Genomic DNA, 13503 nt, shown 5'->3' with positions numbered 1-13503 from the left:
TAATATGAAGGTATCAGATCAGCTTGATAGCATGATATATCTACTAAATAGCATATGTTTTTTAACATAACATCCCTCTCTCTCTTTTTGTTCTTTCTCCGGTTTACTTTCTAATCATCTCCTGTTACTACTGCCTCCTTCTACCCCTGCTTATTCCTGCTAAATGTTTATGTGAGTTTCATCTATATCTTTAGATTGGAGAGAAAGAATTTTTTGACCCCCTTTCTTCTCCCGCCCTTAGTATGTTCCTTCAGCGTGCTGGATTCTCACTGACTTTATGAAATAGATATTCTCCCCTTCATTTAATGTATTCAATAGCTGTTTCTTAACTGTCTCATATATATGTAGCTCTTTAGTAATTTCCATGACATTTGGGAAGCTGTGAAGGTCCAACACATTACCAGAAAAAAAAAAAAAATCTTGTTATGAGATATCCACAAATAACAGCTCCAGACTGTGGTACAAAATATTTTTCTCCTTTTCTCATTGAATCATCAGTACATACAGAGACCTCCCCCAGGGGACATCCTGAAATTCCATGTCTCTTGGGTCTCCCTCCTTCTTCCTTTCCCTAAAGATCCCCTCAATCTTTTCTACAACTCTATTCATCCCCTACAGAACTAGCTTCGCCCTGGAATGTAGCTGGTCGGATCCCTGAGGAGGAATCTTCTACTGAACCAACAAACATTTCTCTTGCTAATATTTGTTGGGGATTTAGAGGTCATCATTAATCTCATCTTTCCCACCTCACTTTGGAACTGAAATTTCGACACAGGAGTCAGATGATGAGGAAGAGAGAAAAATATCAGCTTAATGGCTAATAAAACTACTCTGAAAGCTATGGTCTTGGATCCATGACAACAATTAAGCTTCTTAACACTCCTCTATTCTCAGAGCTAGACTTAGGACCTATTCTCAATGAGGTGTGAGGGTCTGCAGAGTCATTCTCTCTCAGCCATTAGGCCTCATTAGTCAGGAAAGAGAAAATCTGTCCTCTGAACAGCCTCTAGTAATTCGTCACACTGGGCCTCTGACTCTCATGAACTCAGTAGAAGAGAAAGTGCAAAGGAAAATCCACGAAAAAGAAAACTTGGAAGGGACTGAGTCATATTTCTAAATCCTATCCAATCACACAATCACTTAAGACAAGGGTAGAGAAGGGGAAGAGAGTTCTTCCTTACTTCTCCTTTCTGAGTAGTATATAGAGGCGATGTTCTCCCTTTTTGAAAACATGGGAAGTGGAGAATGTCTTCTCCAACACTCACAAGATTTTGTCCTCTTAAACCATTAGGTTGTAATGAAATTTGTAGTCCTCCAGGGGTTAGGCTGTCCCCTCAGATTCTGTCAGAGTAGTCCTACTCACAACTTTATGAGGCCTCTCCCATGTCAACCTTCCCCCTCCATTATGTACACTACCTGGATCATGGTGGACAGTTTGACCTTTGCTCCAGAGGACTCTAAAATGGGTACGAATGGTACATTACTTAAATACCCTAAATTTGAAATCTATTGCCTAGTTTATATTCCATTTCAAGTTGTCACTGGCCAAGATGCTCAGTACAATTCATCAGAAGTTAACAGCAATATAATCCAAAATATAATGTCAGTAGAATAAGGATGACTCAAACTTGAATTTGAACTGCCTCCCAGGGAGCAATTAAAGTCCAAAATTCAAATCTCCCTTTACATTATAATCTAAAGAAATTAAAGGCCAATATTCTTAAATTAAAGACTACAGATATTAAAGTCTAAATAATATATTCTTCATTTGTTTAAAAAAAAAATGGTGCTTAGTCCCACACAGTGGGATTTTTAGATTCCTTAACAAAGTATTCCTTTAACATCTATAGAATCTCACTGGAATGGGGATGGTTCCTTTAGGGTCTATGGAGTTAGATTAATTAAAGCTAAGCTCTTAAGTATTCTTATTTGTAATGTGTAAGAAGAGTTGATAGAAATGGAATTATCATGGCATATACCAATGACTCAAGCAAAATCACTAGTCCTAGAACAGGTATGCAAATACATGCAGTCATATATACACATACATACATACAGTCATACGTACACACATGTGTGGCACATATGCATATACATACATACATACATACATACATACATACATACATACATACATACATTTCCCAGAATCCAGTTTTTACTACCATCTAGATGCATGTTACTATTTCCAGAGACCATAACAGTGGTAGAGGAGAGTCAGAAAGTATAGTAGCCAGAACAGTTCGATTCACTTAATAATCATTTCCAACTAACTTCTCACTTGTCTTTCTGTATAAAAGTAGTTAGATAGCTAACTATTAGATTTTAATAGTCATCCTTCAGCCTGGATTATCCATGTGACACAAGTCTGGCAAACACGGTAGAAATGAAAACCTGAATAAATAGTTAAAGCCTCACGTAAAACCTTTTGGCCCTCAGCCTTCTTCAAACCTAAAACACAGATGTGGAGCTGAGAGATGCAACAGCCATTCTGTGACTATGAAGGTAAAAATTTGTGCTAAAAATGGAGAAGCCAAAACAAAGAAAGAGATTGGATCTCCGATTCATGGTATGCCTAGACCTGGATTTCTTGCTAAGTGAGAAAAGTAATCTTCATGTCCTTAAACTACATAAAACTTCTGTGACTTTGTAGGTAAACACACATCTTTATGATTCGAAGAAAAAAAAATCCCAGTTCCCAGCTTTTCCAGTATGGGAGTCAGTCTGTGATGGCTGCCCAAAGTCTACAAGTCAAAAGAGTTAAGAAAAATATCCCATTAGTAGGTGATATCCCCCATCAACCAGCGAATACTGTTAAAAATTATATTGATGACATCACAGTCACCAGACCTCACTTAAAATGCCCTTGTTTCCCATAGAACCTCTTAATTTCCATCTTCTTTTGAGCTCCATGCTCCTGCACCCATCCTACCACTGCCTCTACAGTGCTGAACATTAGAACCATACTTTAGGCTGATCAACCTGCCTTTCATCGAATAATTTTGATGAATTACGATGTTAGCATCTACTAAATCTTGCCAAAGACTACCTTTAGGAAGGAGGAAAGTGGAGGGAAAAGAGAAAACAGCATTAAAAACGAACATCCTGCCACAAGTGTAAGTCATTATGTCTGGCCTTTGGCTCCTCTGCGATATTTACCAGGTACAAATCTTAAGGGACTCACAGCCAGTAGGTTTGATATAGTAGATTTATCTATAATAGTGATCTATTTTTGGATGTGATGAGAAACACATAAAAATATGGTGTTTTGTGGGGCTCAAAGGATAGAAAATAATTCCTGCTCTGGGTATTTAGGTAGACATTATGGAGGTAGTATTTACGTATTGTACCACATTTTATATCCTAGCTCAGAAATTGCAGGAGGAAGAAGAACATAAAAGAATCATTCTGGTAGAGGAAATAGCATGAGCAAAACATAAAGGCAGACAAAACTTAGGTATGTCTTGAAAACTTGGATGTGTTCAAAAACACTGGTACCATAGTATGAAGGTGAGTTGGAAGAAATTAGTGAAAAGTTAGTCCAAGTCAGATAATGAGAGTTTTAAATGCTAGGCTAAAGTGCTCTAATTAATTTTTAGGTGACGTGAAGCCATAGATAGTGGAGAGAGGTAGGTTGAGTTGAGTTTCAAGATGGTTGATCTAATGGCAGTGTACAAAATAGAGGTGACTACTCTAGTCTCAGAAAGGGACAGAGAGGGACTGAAAAGAGGAGGTATAACTCAGCTCTCAGGACCTGGTGACTAATTGGTTGTGCTGAGCCAAGGAGAGAGAAAGTCACTAATGATACGTTTCTGGATGGGGTGCCTGGGAAGATGGTGAGATCTTTAATTGAAATAAGCATACCAGAAAAAGACAAGATAATATCTCCTATTTCTGATCACCGAGACATTAAAGCCAAAATGTCAAGCACAAAAATAATGAACGAGAGCACAGGAGAGAGGATGAAGCCATTGGATGGAGACTTAAGGGTTATCCCCACATAGGACATAGTGGAAATCATGATAGTAAATGAACCAGCAAAGAGAAAGAGTACAAAGAGAGATGATGGACATCAGAAATTTGGGGATGATTTTATTTCAGAATCATATAAGTGCTGATATCACGGAAATCCAAGGGAGGAGAGATTCTCTAGATTGAAAAAATGAATATATTATTACTTCTGATATATGGGGTGAGTGTAACTTTCTTATACTTTTTGTTTTGTATCAATTTTTGTTACTTCTATCTATATTAACAGCAATAAATGTTACTTTTAAGAAAATGACTAGTACACCATGCTGATGGAGGCAAACTGGTAATGTAAAGGCTTTTCATGAGTTTTAAAATTTAAAAAGAATATTTCAATTGGTTTGTTACTATGTTTAATATTCATTTGTTTATTCATTTAGTATTTTCAATAAATATTTATGGACCCCCTGTTAAGTGCTAGGCACTGTCGTCAGACGTTCAGGATATAATAATGTACAGACCATCAGAGATCCCTCCCCTCTTGTTGCTTTTCATCTTCCCTTCCCTTGCTAGAATGCAAGGTTATTTGGACTTTCTTAGGCATCTTATATATCCAACCTCTTCAGCTGGTGAAAGATTCACATCACCATGACCTTCAAGTCAATTCAATTTACTAATACGAGCTTCTGGTTCCTCAGATGCAAAATGGAAACAATTATGCCTACTTTTCAGGGTGAAGAGTGTGAATGGCATGTATAATCCTCCTTAGGTTAATATCAGCAAAAACAGCAATGGATAAAAGAACAGAAATTCTGGGTTTCGATTCTGGTTTCACAACTCCCAATATTCTCTTAAGCTTCAGTTTTATTATCTAAATAAATACAAAGATAATAGATTAAATAGATGATAGATAGATAGATAGATAGATAGATAGATAGATAGATAGATAGATAGATAGATAGATGACTGGAGTGGGGAGAGGATTTGACCCAAGGCTTCAAAAACTTTTCAACTAAGCCTCCTAACAGCATAGATAGATGAATTATGTACCCTGAGTACAATTTCAGGTATTCTGCTACAATCGAAAAATTTTCTTGAAGTCATATTTTCTTTTAACATTTCTGTAAATATCTTCCTATTGATTTCATTTAACCATGCCACTTTAAGGGATTTACCAAGAGTCAATATTAATATCTATTTTTAGTGAGGACTTTTTAGGTGCTATTCCTTGTGCTAAGTCCTTTTCTTGCATCATTACCATTGACTTAGGTGTAATTATTATCCCCATTTTATAGGAAAACCCGAGGCTTATAGGAATTGAGAAACTTGCCCAGGATCATATACCCAGGCTGTGGTGGGATTTACGCTTCAGCAGTCCAGATCCAGACCCACATGTAGGATCTGAAACTTTGCCTTAGTTCACTGTGGCTCCTTTCCCACCTTCATTCCCCAATCACCACGGTCCTTCTTGATGGTGTCTTCAACGGGGCCATGTTAGAACACCAACCTATCATTTCTACAGCCGTTCACCCCGCCCATTCACAGTGTGGTCACCCACCTTGCCCAAGGTTGGAAGATGAAGGACCATAGTTTTTCCCAGCACAGGTGTCCCAGATGAATGTTTCCAAAGGACACTGGAGTCCCTGCTTCACCCTGCTTTTGACAAAGGGAGTGGTGAGGTGGTTACAGACAAGGTGTTTCTCTTGCAGTCTGCTCCTGCTGGGATGATTTACTTAATGTCTCCCTGATAGTTTGTGGAACAAAGGGAAGTGGAAAGGTTGGGATTGAGGGTGAGATGGGTTGAATGGATGAGGGAAGAGAAGACATGATTTATATTCAGACAGGGCAGAGCCTTCAGCTTGCCTCACAATGGAGGTTATTCATCAAGATCACCAAGTCCTCAGGGACATGAAGTATTTGGATTTGGAACATATTCCATTAGCCTCATTGTTGCTGAAACTTGAGGTGACACAGAAGAAACTGATCAAGTGTCTGCAGCCCTGCTTCCAGCTCCTCTGACCCCACACGTGAGGTTCTCCTCACTTTATAGGCTTCTAATCTCACCTCCTTCTGTTTCCCCTAACCTCTTTTCACAGTTGGTAAAATAACAAGCTGCTTTCTATTTCTTGCTCTTAACCCAGAAGATGGTAGCTTCCCTGAAAGAAAATTCTGTCTTGAAATACAGGTGGCAGATAAATCTGATTCAGAAGGAAGTCAATGTATATACAGAGACTTCTTCCTCATTCCTGCCAGTGTCATGAGCAGCAGCAAAAGAGAATATATTTCTTTAACCATCATTTACTGATTACATATTTTATCTCAGGAACTAGAGACATAGCATTGAAAAAGTAACATGAGGTCCTTACCCTCATAGAGTTTAGGGTCTGATGAGAGCAAGAGGTATTAAATAAGCCACCTTGACATTAAATTAAGAGACATGATGTGAGAAGTATAAGGTTATACAGGACCCCAGAAAGGGAAGGTACATTTAACTCCACCAAGGAGGGTGACTTCCCAGGAGTCCCTAGAAAAATTCTTTTTGGAACATTTGTCCCAGGAAAATGCCATCTTATAATGAGACTTTCTCTTCCTGGTCATTAGAATTTTTTCTAAATAAATTGAAACTATAGCTTTCAGTGAGAAACAAGATGATGTATCTTTCTTTGAGTGAAGTAGCCAAAATATTAACTTTGAATGTGTTAGAGTGTGATTGGCTTTACCAATATAATATTTGAGAATGTTTGTGGTTAGTCATAAATGGTGACTCAGCTCAAAAATTTTAGCTGCTCTGGAAGAGTTTATTATCTAAGAGGGGCCTATGCTCCTGTCAAGAAGGAAGTTCATGGCATTGTTATTACAGTTGCTAGAATCGCTTGGTAAACCTGCCAAAATTTCCCCAACCAGGCAAGGTGAACTCAAGACCTTATGGGAACCTACAGGTGCTGGGATGTCATATGCCCTTCTCTCTGCGTGGATGCATTCTGCCTAGAACTCTAAATCTCTCTCTCTCTCTCTCTCTCTCTCTCTCTCTCATTTTTTTTTTTTTTGCATGAGCTAGGGACTTCCAACTCCCTCTTCACTGAGTCCACCAGAAATGAGGGATGACAATAAAGCTCGCTTTTGTTTTGTTTAGAATTGGCAAGTATATTCCTTCTGAAAAACAAAACAAAACAGAAAAACAAAACGAAACAAAAAAACCACTCAGGTAGAGAGGGGAAAACACTGCTATTAACTCTACTTCTGGAACTAGGAAATTTCTCTTTCTCTGCAGGTAGAGAGTGAGAATCTAGGCAGGCTTCCTGTAGGAAATAAAGGTCAACTGAAGGATGCAGAAGCACCTGGGAAGGAGCAGAAGAGATCATTCTGCGAAGGAACATCTTGTGTGAAGACCCAGATCTTTGAAGCACAGAGACCACAGAGCATGCTAGGTATGAAACAAGGGTGAGGGCAGGGGTGGGGCAGGCTGAGAAGGTGAGGCTTGTAAATAATGTTAAAGAACTTAGAGTTTATCCTGAAGTCAAAGGGAAGCCAGTGAAGAGTGTGAAGCAGAAGAGAGACGTGTTTGGATTTGCTTTTTAGAAGTATTCTGGCTACAGCGTGGAGAAGGAATTAGAGGGATAGAATTGGAAGTACAGAGACCAATATAATGGCTGTGACCATAGGCCAAGAAAAGAGAACAAGCACCTGAATTTGGGTGCTAGTAGCAAGGATGTAGTAAAGCAGACACATTTAAGAAATGTTAGAAACCAGAATGACCTTAATAGATTTAAAGTAGGTGGTAGAGGAGAGAGAGAAGTCAAGGATGCCTGCTGAATGCCTACTGGCTGGAGCACCTACAGCAATGATGGAATCATTCACTATGTGCTGTGGACTGAGTATGTGTTCCCCCAAATCCACATGTTGGGTTCCTGACCCCGCGTTGTGATGGTATTAGGAGGTGGGAACTTTGGGAGGTAATTAGGTGTAGGTGAGGTGATGATAGTGGAGCCCTCATGATGGGATCAGTATCTTTATAAGAGGGAAAGACACCAGAGCTTCCTTTCACCGCCACGGGAGAACACAGTAACAAGGGAGCCATCTGCAAGCCAGGAAGCAGGCTCTCGCCAGACACCAAATCTGCTGGCACCTCAGTCACAGACTTCCAGCCTGCAGAACTGTGATTAATAAGTGTTTGCTGTTTAAACCCCCCTGTCTATGGTATTCTTTATAGCAGCCAGAACCGACTAAGATACTGTGACAGGGAAGAGAAGGTATAACAACTCCAATTTCAGATAGGAACAGGTATGGATGAGATGCTTCCAGATGCGTAGCATCCCGTCCATTGGATGGTTGAGTAGACAGCAGAGGTCAGAAGTCTAGGCTGAAGATATGGATCCTGGGCTAGAAGAAAAGGACAGCCATAGCATGTATGAGGTCACCAGGGAGATGGAGAAGGCTGAGAGGAAAAGCTTAGGGACACTAACATTTAAGGGAGCAGAGACTCCACCTTGCCCACCATGTTCACAGTCACTGAAGTCCAGACTGAGGAAGAGTCCAAAGGTCACATACTGAGCCATGGTCAGGTGACCTAGGAACATAATTCAGCCCTACAAGAACTTTAGCTTCCAGCCTAACAACACTGGTCCCTAAGGAACCGACACATGTGCTACACCTGAGGTCTCCTGTACACATTATGTGGATTTTAAAATGCCTCGAAGCTCTGAAATACTACACTAATAATAATTTTCACTGTGATTGGATCTATTCCCCCACCCCACTCCCCATTTGTAAAGAGAAGAAGTTCTATTCAGAGAAGTTGCTTGCTTGTCCCAGCAAGAATGGCAGAGCCTGAAATCAATCTGGGGCTTCCGATTTAGGTTTACTGCTCTGTACTTGTCCTTGTAACTTACGAGTTACAATTTCTGTGTTTATGTTAGTTTATTACTTTCTAAACTCATGGATCCCCTCTATTAGAATCCATTTAAAAAAAAAAAAAAACCTTCAGCTCAAGACATGGAAAAGTACAGCATGAGAGAATTCCTCAGAACCATTTCTGAGACCTAAGATGCCCTTCACTTGCCACCTTGGCCTGTCAGCTGTTGCTGAGTCTTGGAGGAGATGGGGGTGTCTGAAACGCAGGCTGTTGTTTGTCCCTGCCCCTGTCTCGTGTTTCCTATTCCTGCTTCACACCATCATGGATAATGAAAGTCGACCGGCTGCTTGGGTTTCCTTTCTCTCCGCCACTGTCGTTTCCATTTGCTGCGTCTCATGCCTTTTTAGCACAAAGTTGTTGTATTTGGGCTCCAATTTGCCAGGCGGTGATAAATTCCAAGAAAAACCTATTCTTATTGAATTATTTTCAGAATGTTATGCAAACATGTCTAAATTATGTGGCAGCCAATTCTGCTCTAAGATCGGGTTTGGACTTCATGTTAATTCAAGTAGGGGAGAGAAAGAAAGAAAGAAAAACCCGAAACGCTGAGACTCTATCTTCCACTCGCTAGAATATTTTTTTTGAGTTTACTCCTTTCATACAAGGGCAAAGCTCCCTTTCAGAACCTTGAGCAGTGAAGGCCACATTCCAGCCCGGGTCCCCCTCATGGAATACACCGAGGGAAAGCTTCCCACTCAGATCTCCAGGAGAAAGGCTGAAACAGGTTGAAAGCCCAATGCTATTTATAGGGTAGGACTACGATCCCCTTTTTGGAAAAGGATCGAACAGGCCATCTTTCAGTGAGTTCAGACCTGAATCTAAGTTGTCTTGTCCCAAGAAGCTTTAAAATAAATAAATAGCAATGGCTGTTTTCCATGCCTGTGATCTCCATCACCAACTCCAGGAGGCAGATTAGCTTAAAACCAAGTTCTAATTCCAGTAGAGCCGATATATTTCTGATCCTGGGTGGACAAATGTTGGACAAATGTTGTTTTCCACTTCTACATCTTCTAGCCAGAATCCCTCTTTTTCATTCCTTTTTTTTTTTTTTGCCCTCCCCCTCCCCAGATGGAACATTCTATTTCCCAACTCCCACTGTCCATTTTGGAACTTGCTAACCTGGTAGGATGAGAGAGCCTGGAGCCATTGATGACCCCTGTCACCACCAAAGGGACATAAACTGAAGCCAGGGTAGGAGGGTGGACTCTGGCCAACCGCGTATGAGCACAACCCAACAGTAACTTCTTCCATATCTGTGTTCCGAACCCCTTGCCTTCTACTTTGGTATATCCTGTTGCTACTGAGGCATTAAACCCAGTGGGATATACAAAAAGCTTTGACCGATGGGACACAGGATCCAGCAAATAACTTCTTCCTCCACCATGCACCTTCCTGAGACCCAGCACATCACAGGCCCCTAGGAAAACAGACCTATGAGACTGAGCAATTAGCTATACTTATTGCCATGTGGTATCTGGCCTGGTGAGTGCTCCCTCGTAATTGTTTTTCTCCTTTTCTTCCTCACACTTTTCTTCTCCTCATTCTCTTTCCTGGGTTTTTACTGCCTGATAAAGAAGTAGCACAATAGTTTTTGCATTTGGTTCTGTTTTCTAGGGTACCCAAACCTATCAGTTCTTACTTTTTATCACAGATGCTTATGCATATACCATGCCTTCCCTTACTAGATAACATAATCATTGCAGGTAGATTCTATATTTTCTCTCTCTGTACTACAATAACCCAAATGAGTACCTGGAAGAGAACTGGTGCTCAAGAAATGCCTGTATTATGAATGATAACAGACTTTGGAAAACGTTGTATCAATAGAGACCTGAAGACCCTGAATCGACACACCCAATATGGCAGGATGGGAAGGGAGTTTGTTCGTACATTATGGCTTCTGTTCTCAAGCCAATGATTTGTTAATATAACCAATGGCTATTGGATGCACTGGAGCACAATTTGACCAAGGGACATTTTCTTTCTTATTCCAGCATAATAGCATGCACAATGAAGCAGAATACGGAAGATAATTAGGTCGGACTCTTTTATCCGAAAGAGAAAGCAACAAGGCATAGGAAGCAAACCATAGGGAAAATAACTTGAGTGACTTCCCTTAGTTTTATGACTGTCAGGCCAGCAGTCATCCATTGCTTTGGGAGAAAAGCGTAAAAACCTCTGATGGCCCATTATCTTTCACAATACATGCAGAGGAGAAAGGCAAATTTACAAAGGGACTAAAGAGCCCCCTGGGAGAGAGACTTTATTAGAACATATTATAAATTGAATGTTCATGTGCCCCTAAAATGTTCATTTCCTAACCCCCAATGTGATGGCATTAGGAGGTAGGGCCTCTGGCAGGTAATTAAGTTATAAGGGTGGAGCCCTCATTATGGGATTAGTGCCCTTATAAGAGACACAAGAAAGCTTCCTCTATCTCTGCTTTCCATCTTGTAAGGATATAAGAAGACAGTTATCTGCAAATCAGGAGGAATGTCTTTACCAGACAGTGAGTCTGCTGGCTTATTGATCTTGGATTTCTTAGCCTCCAGAACTGTGAGAAATAAATGTCTGTTTAAGCTTCTTAATCTATGGTATTCTGTTACAGTGACCTGAACAGACTAAGATGGAATATCAGGAAGACTGAGATGATGCCAGCTGAGGTCTGCTAGGAGAGGAGACCACAGCCTCTAAGGACAGAACTTACTTTGAGTGAACTAGAGGCTCCTTTTACCAACCCCTTTTCTTGTGTTGCCAACACCACCAGCATCTCGTCACCTCTAATGCAGCCTTTCTTGCATCACAGATTATTGTACCTGGAACCTTAATGTCCATATGTGGCTTTGAAATCACTGTGGTCTATGCTTATATCCGGGTCCCCTAGCGCACGGCCACAGCAATGGAGAGGGACCCCTCAGTGTGTATCAGGGCAGCATTTAACAAAGGCACCTGTGGAAGGAGCTAAAGCAACACACATCCATAACTGAGTAGACTGTGCACTCCAATTCTCTCCCTGCCCTGTATCTGGAAACAGGACTGCGCACTTTGGACCATGACCCTGGTGTTCTTGGACTTCAAGAGAGTAATGATAGTCTTTGTTAGTAAAGACTTGACCAGTTAATTGCAAATTAAAAGATGTAGCCATGTTTTTAAGGTGATGAAGTGGTTCCTCCTGGTCATTCCAGGACTTGTGAAGCCATTTATAAAAAGTGCACTCTGCTGACCACATCCTTTCTAGTGTACCAGGTGTAGTGTGGCTTGTTGGAAAGTGTGACCCATGTAGAGAAAAACAAAACAGGAGATGGGCAGAGGAGAGATGAGTAATCGCACCTGTCAGAAAATGAGGATAACGGGTAAAGATACACGCACGGAAGCTCTGCGTTCTGCAGAGAAAAACACGAGTGCAAACACGAGAAATTGTTTGTCCTCAATATCCCCCAGAGAAGGTGGAGTTGATCGTTTGAGCCCAGTGGCCTGTGCCGCCTTCCAGCCAACACTATTAAAAGTGCCTGCTCACACTTGGTGGTTAGCACAGGCATTTCACAACCCCTGACCTGCAGCCCATCCTACAGATACAGGCAGCTCCAGTTTTGCGAAAGGCTATTTTTAAAACAACTAAATAGTTCCACATTGCCCCCACTGCAGCCCAGAGGAAGGAGCTGGTTGCCTCACCAAGGCTTTGGCACCAAAGGGCTTCACAGTGGATGACTTCTTTCTGCTGTCACACCATCCTGATTAAGATTAATTGTTCCAGTTGAAGTGAGTCACTCAGAAGGGATGGGAAGGGTGAGGGGAAGAGAGAAGTTTGCTTTTTTTTCCCCCCTCCTTCAACGTTTGTTCTGAAAGATCCAAAAGAATACGAGAGTGAAGCAAAGGAATTTAAAGTGTGGAACATGTAATAAAGCACATCAAGTGAGAAAGCTATTATGAGCTCCATGTTTATCTTCAGCTCAGTGACTTTCAGGAGAGCATGCACTCGGCTGGCAAGCTTGGAGGATATGACTGCTCCCTGCCAGTTGGAGACTTGACCTGAACTCTCAAAAACCCAGCTGACCTCATCCAGCCTCATCTACCCTAAATAACAAGACTAGGACACCCTCCCCTCGACAGACTTACATACAACCTACACACACACGCTTCAGATGTATATATTGGAACCTCAAAAGCCTCTTTTGGGTGGAGAAATCATATACAACCAAAAAAGAAACTGAGTGAGAAAAAGAAAAAACATAACCGCTAAACTCAAGACTGCACCAAAGAGGAAATAAAGATTACTTACAGAACACCTTTGATTTACCAGGCACTAGTGCAAAAGTTTACTCTTTCTGAGCCACGTCTCCAAGGCTCAGACATTTACATCCCCTCTGAATATGTCCCACTGGCTCTGAGACATACACACACATACACCATGACTCTCTGCTAAGCCTCTCAGAATGTATTATTGGTAGAGTAGGCCTAGTGAAGTAGCTCAGCTATTTAGAAAGTATTTATAGAATACTAACAGAGACCTCATCCAAAACCCGTGATCCTTACTCTCATTCCAAATAGAAAACATCTATCATCTATGTTCTTTTTCTCCATCCTTTACCTTAACAAAAGGAAGGAAGGTTTGGCAAAGAAGG

Source organism: Pteropus vampyrus, unplaced genomic scaffold, assembly GCF_000151845.1.
Source record: "Pteropus vampyrus isolate Shadow unplaced genomic scaffold, Pvam_2.0 Scaffold42, whole genome shotgun sequence".
NCBI lineage: Eukaryota > Metazoa > Chordata > Mammalia > Chiroptera > Pteropodidae > Pteropus > Pteropus vampyrus.
Note: the sequence above shows the minus strand (reverse complement) of the source record.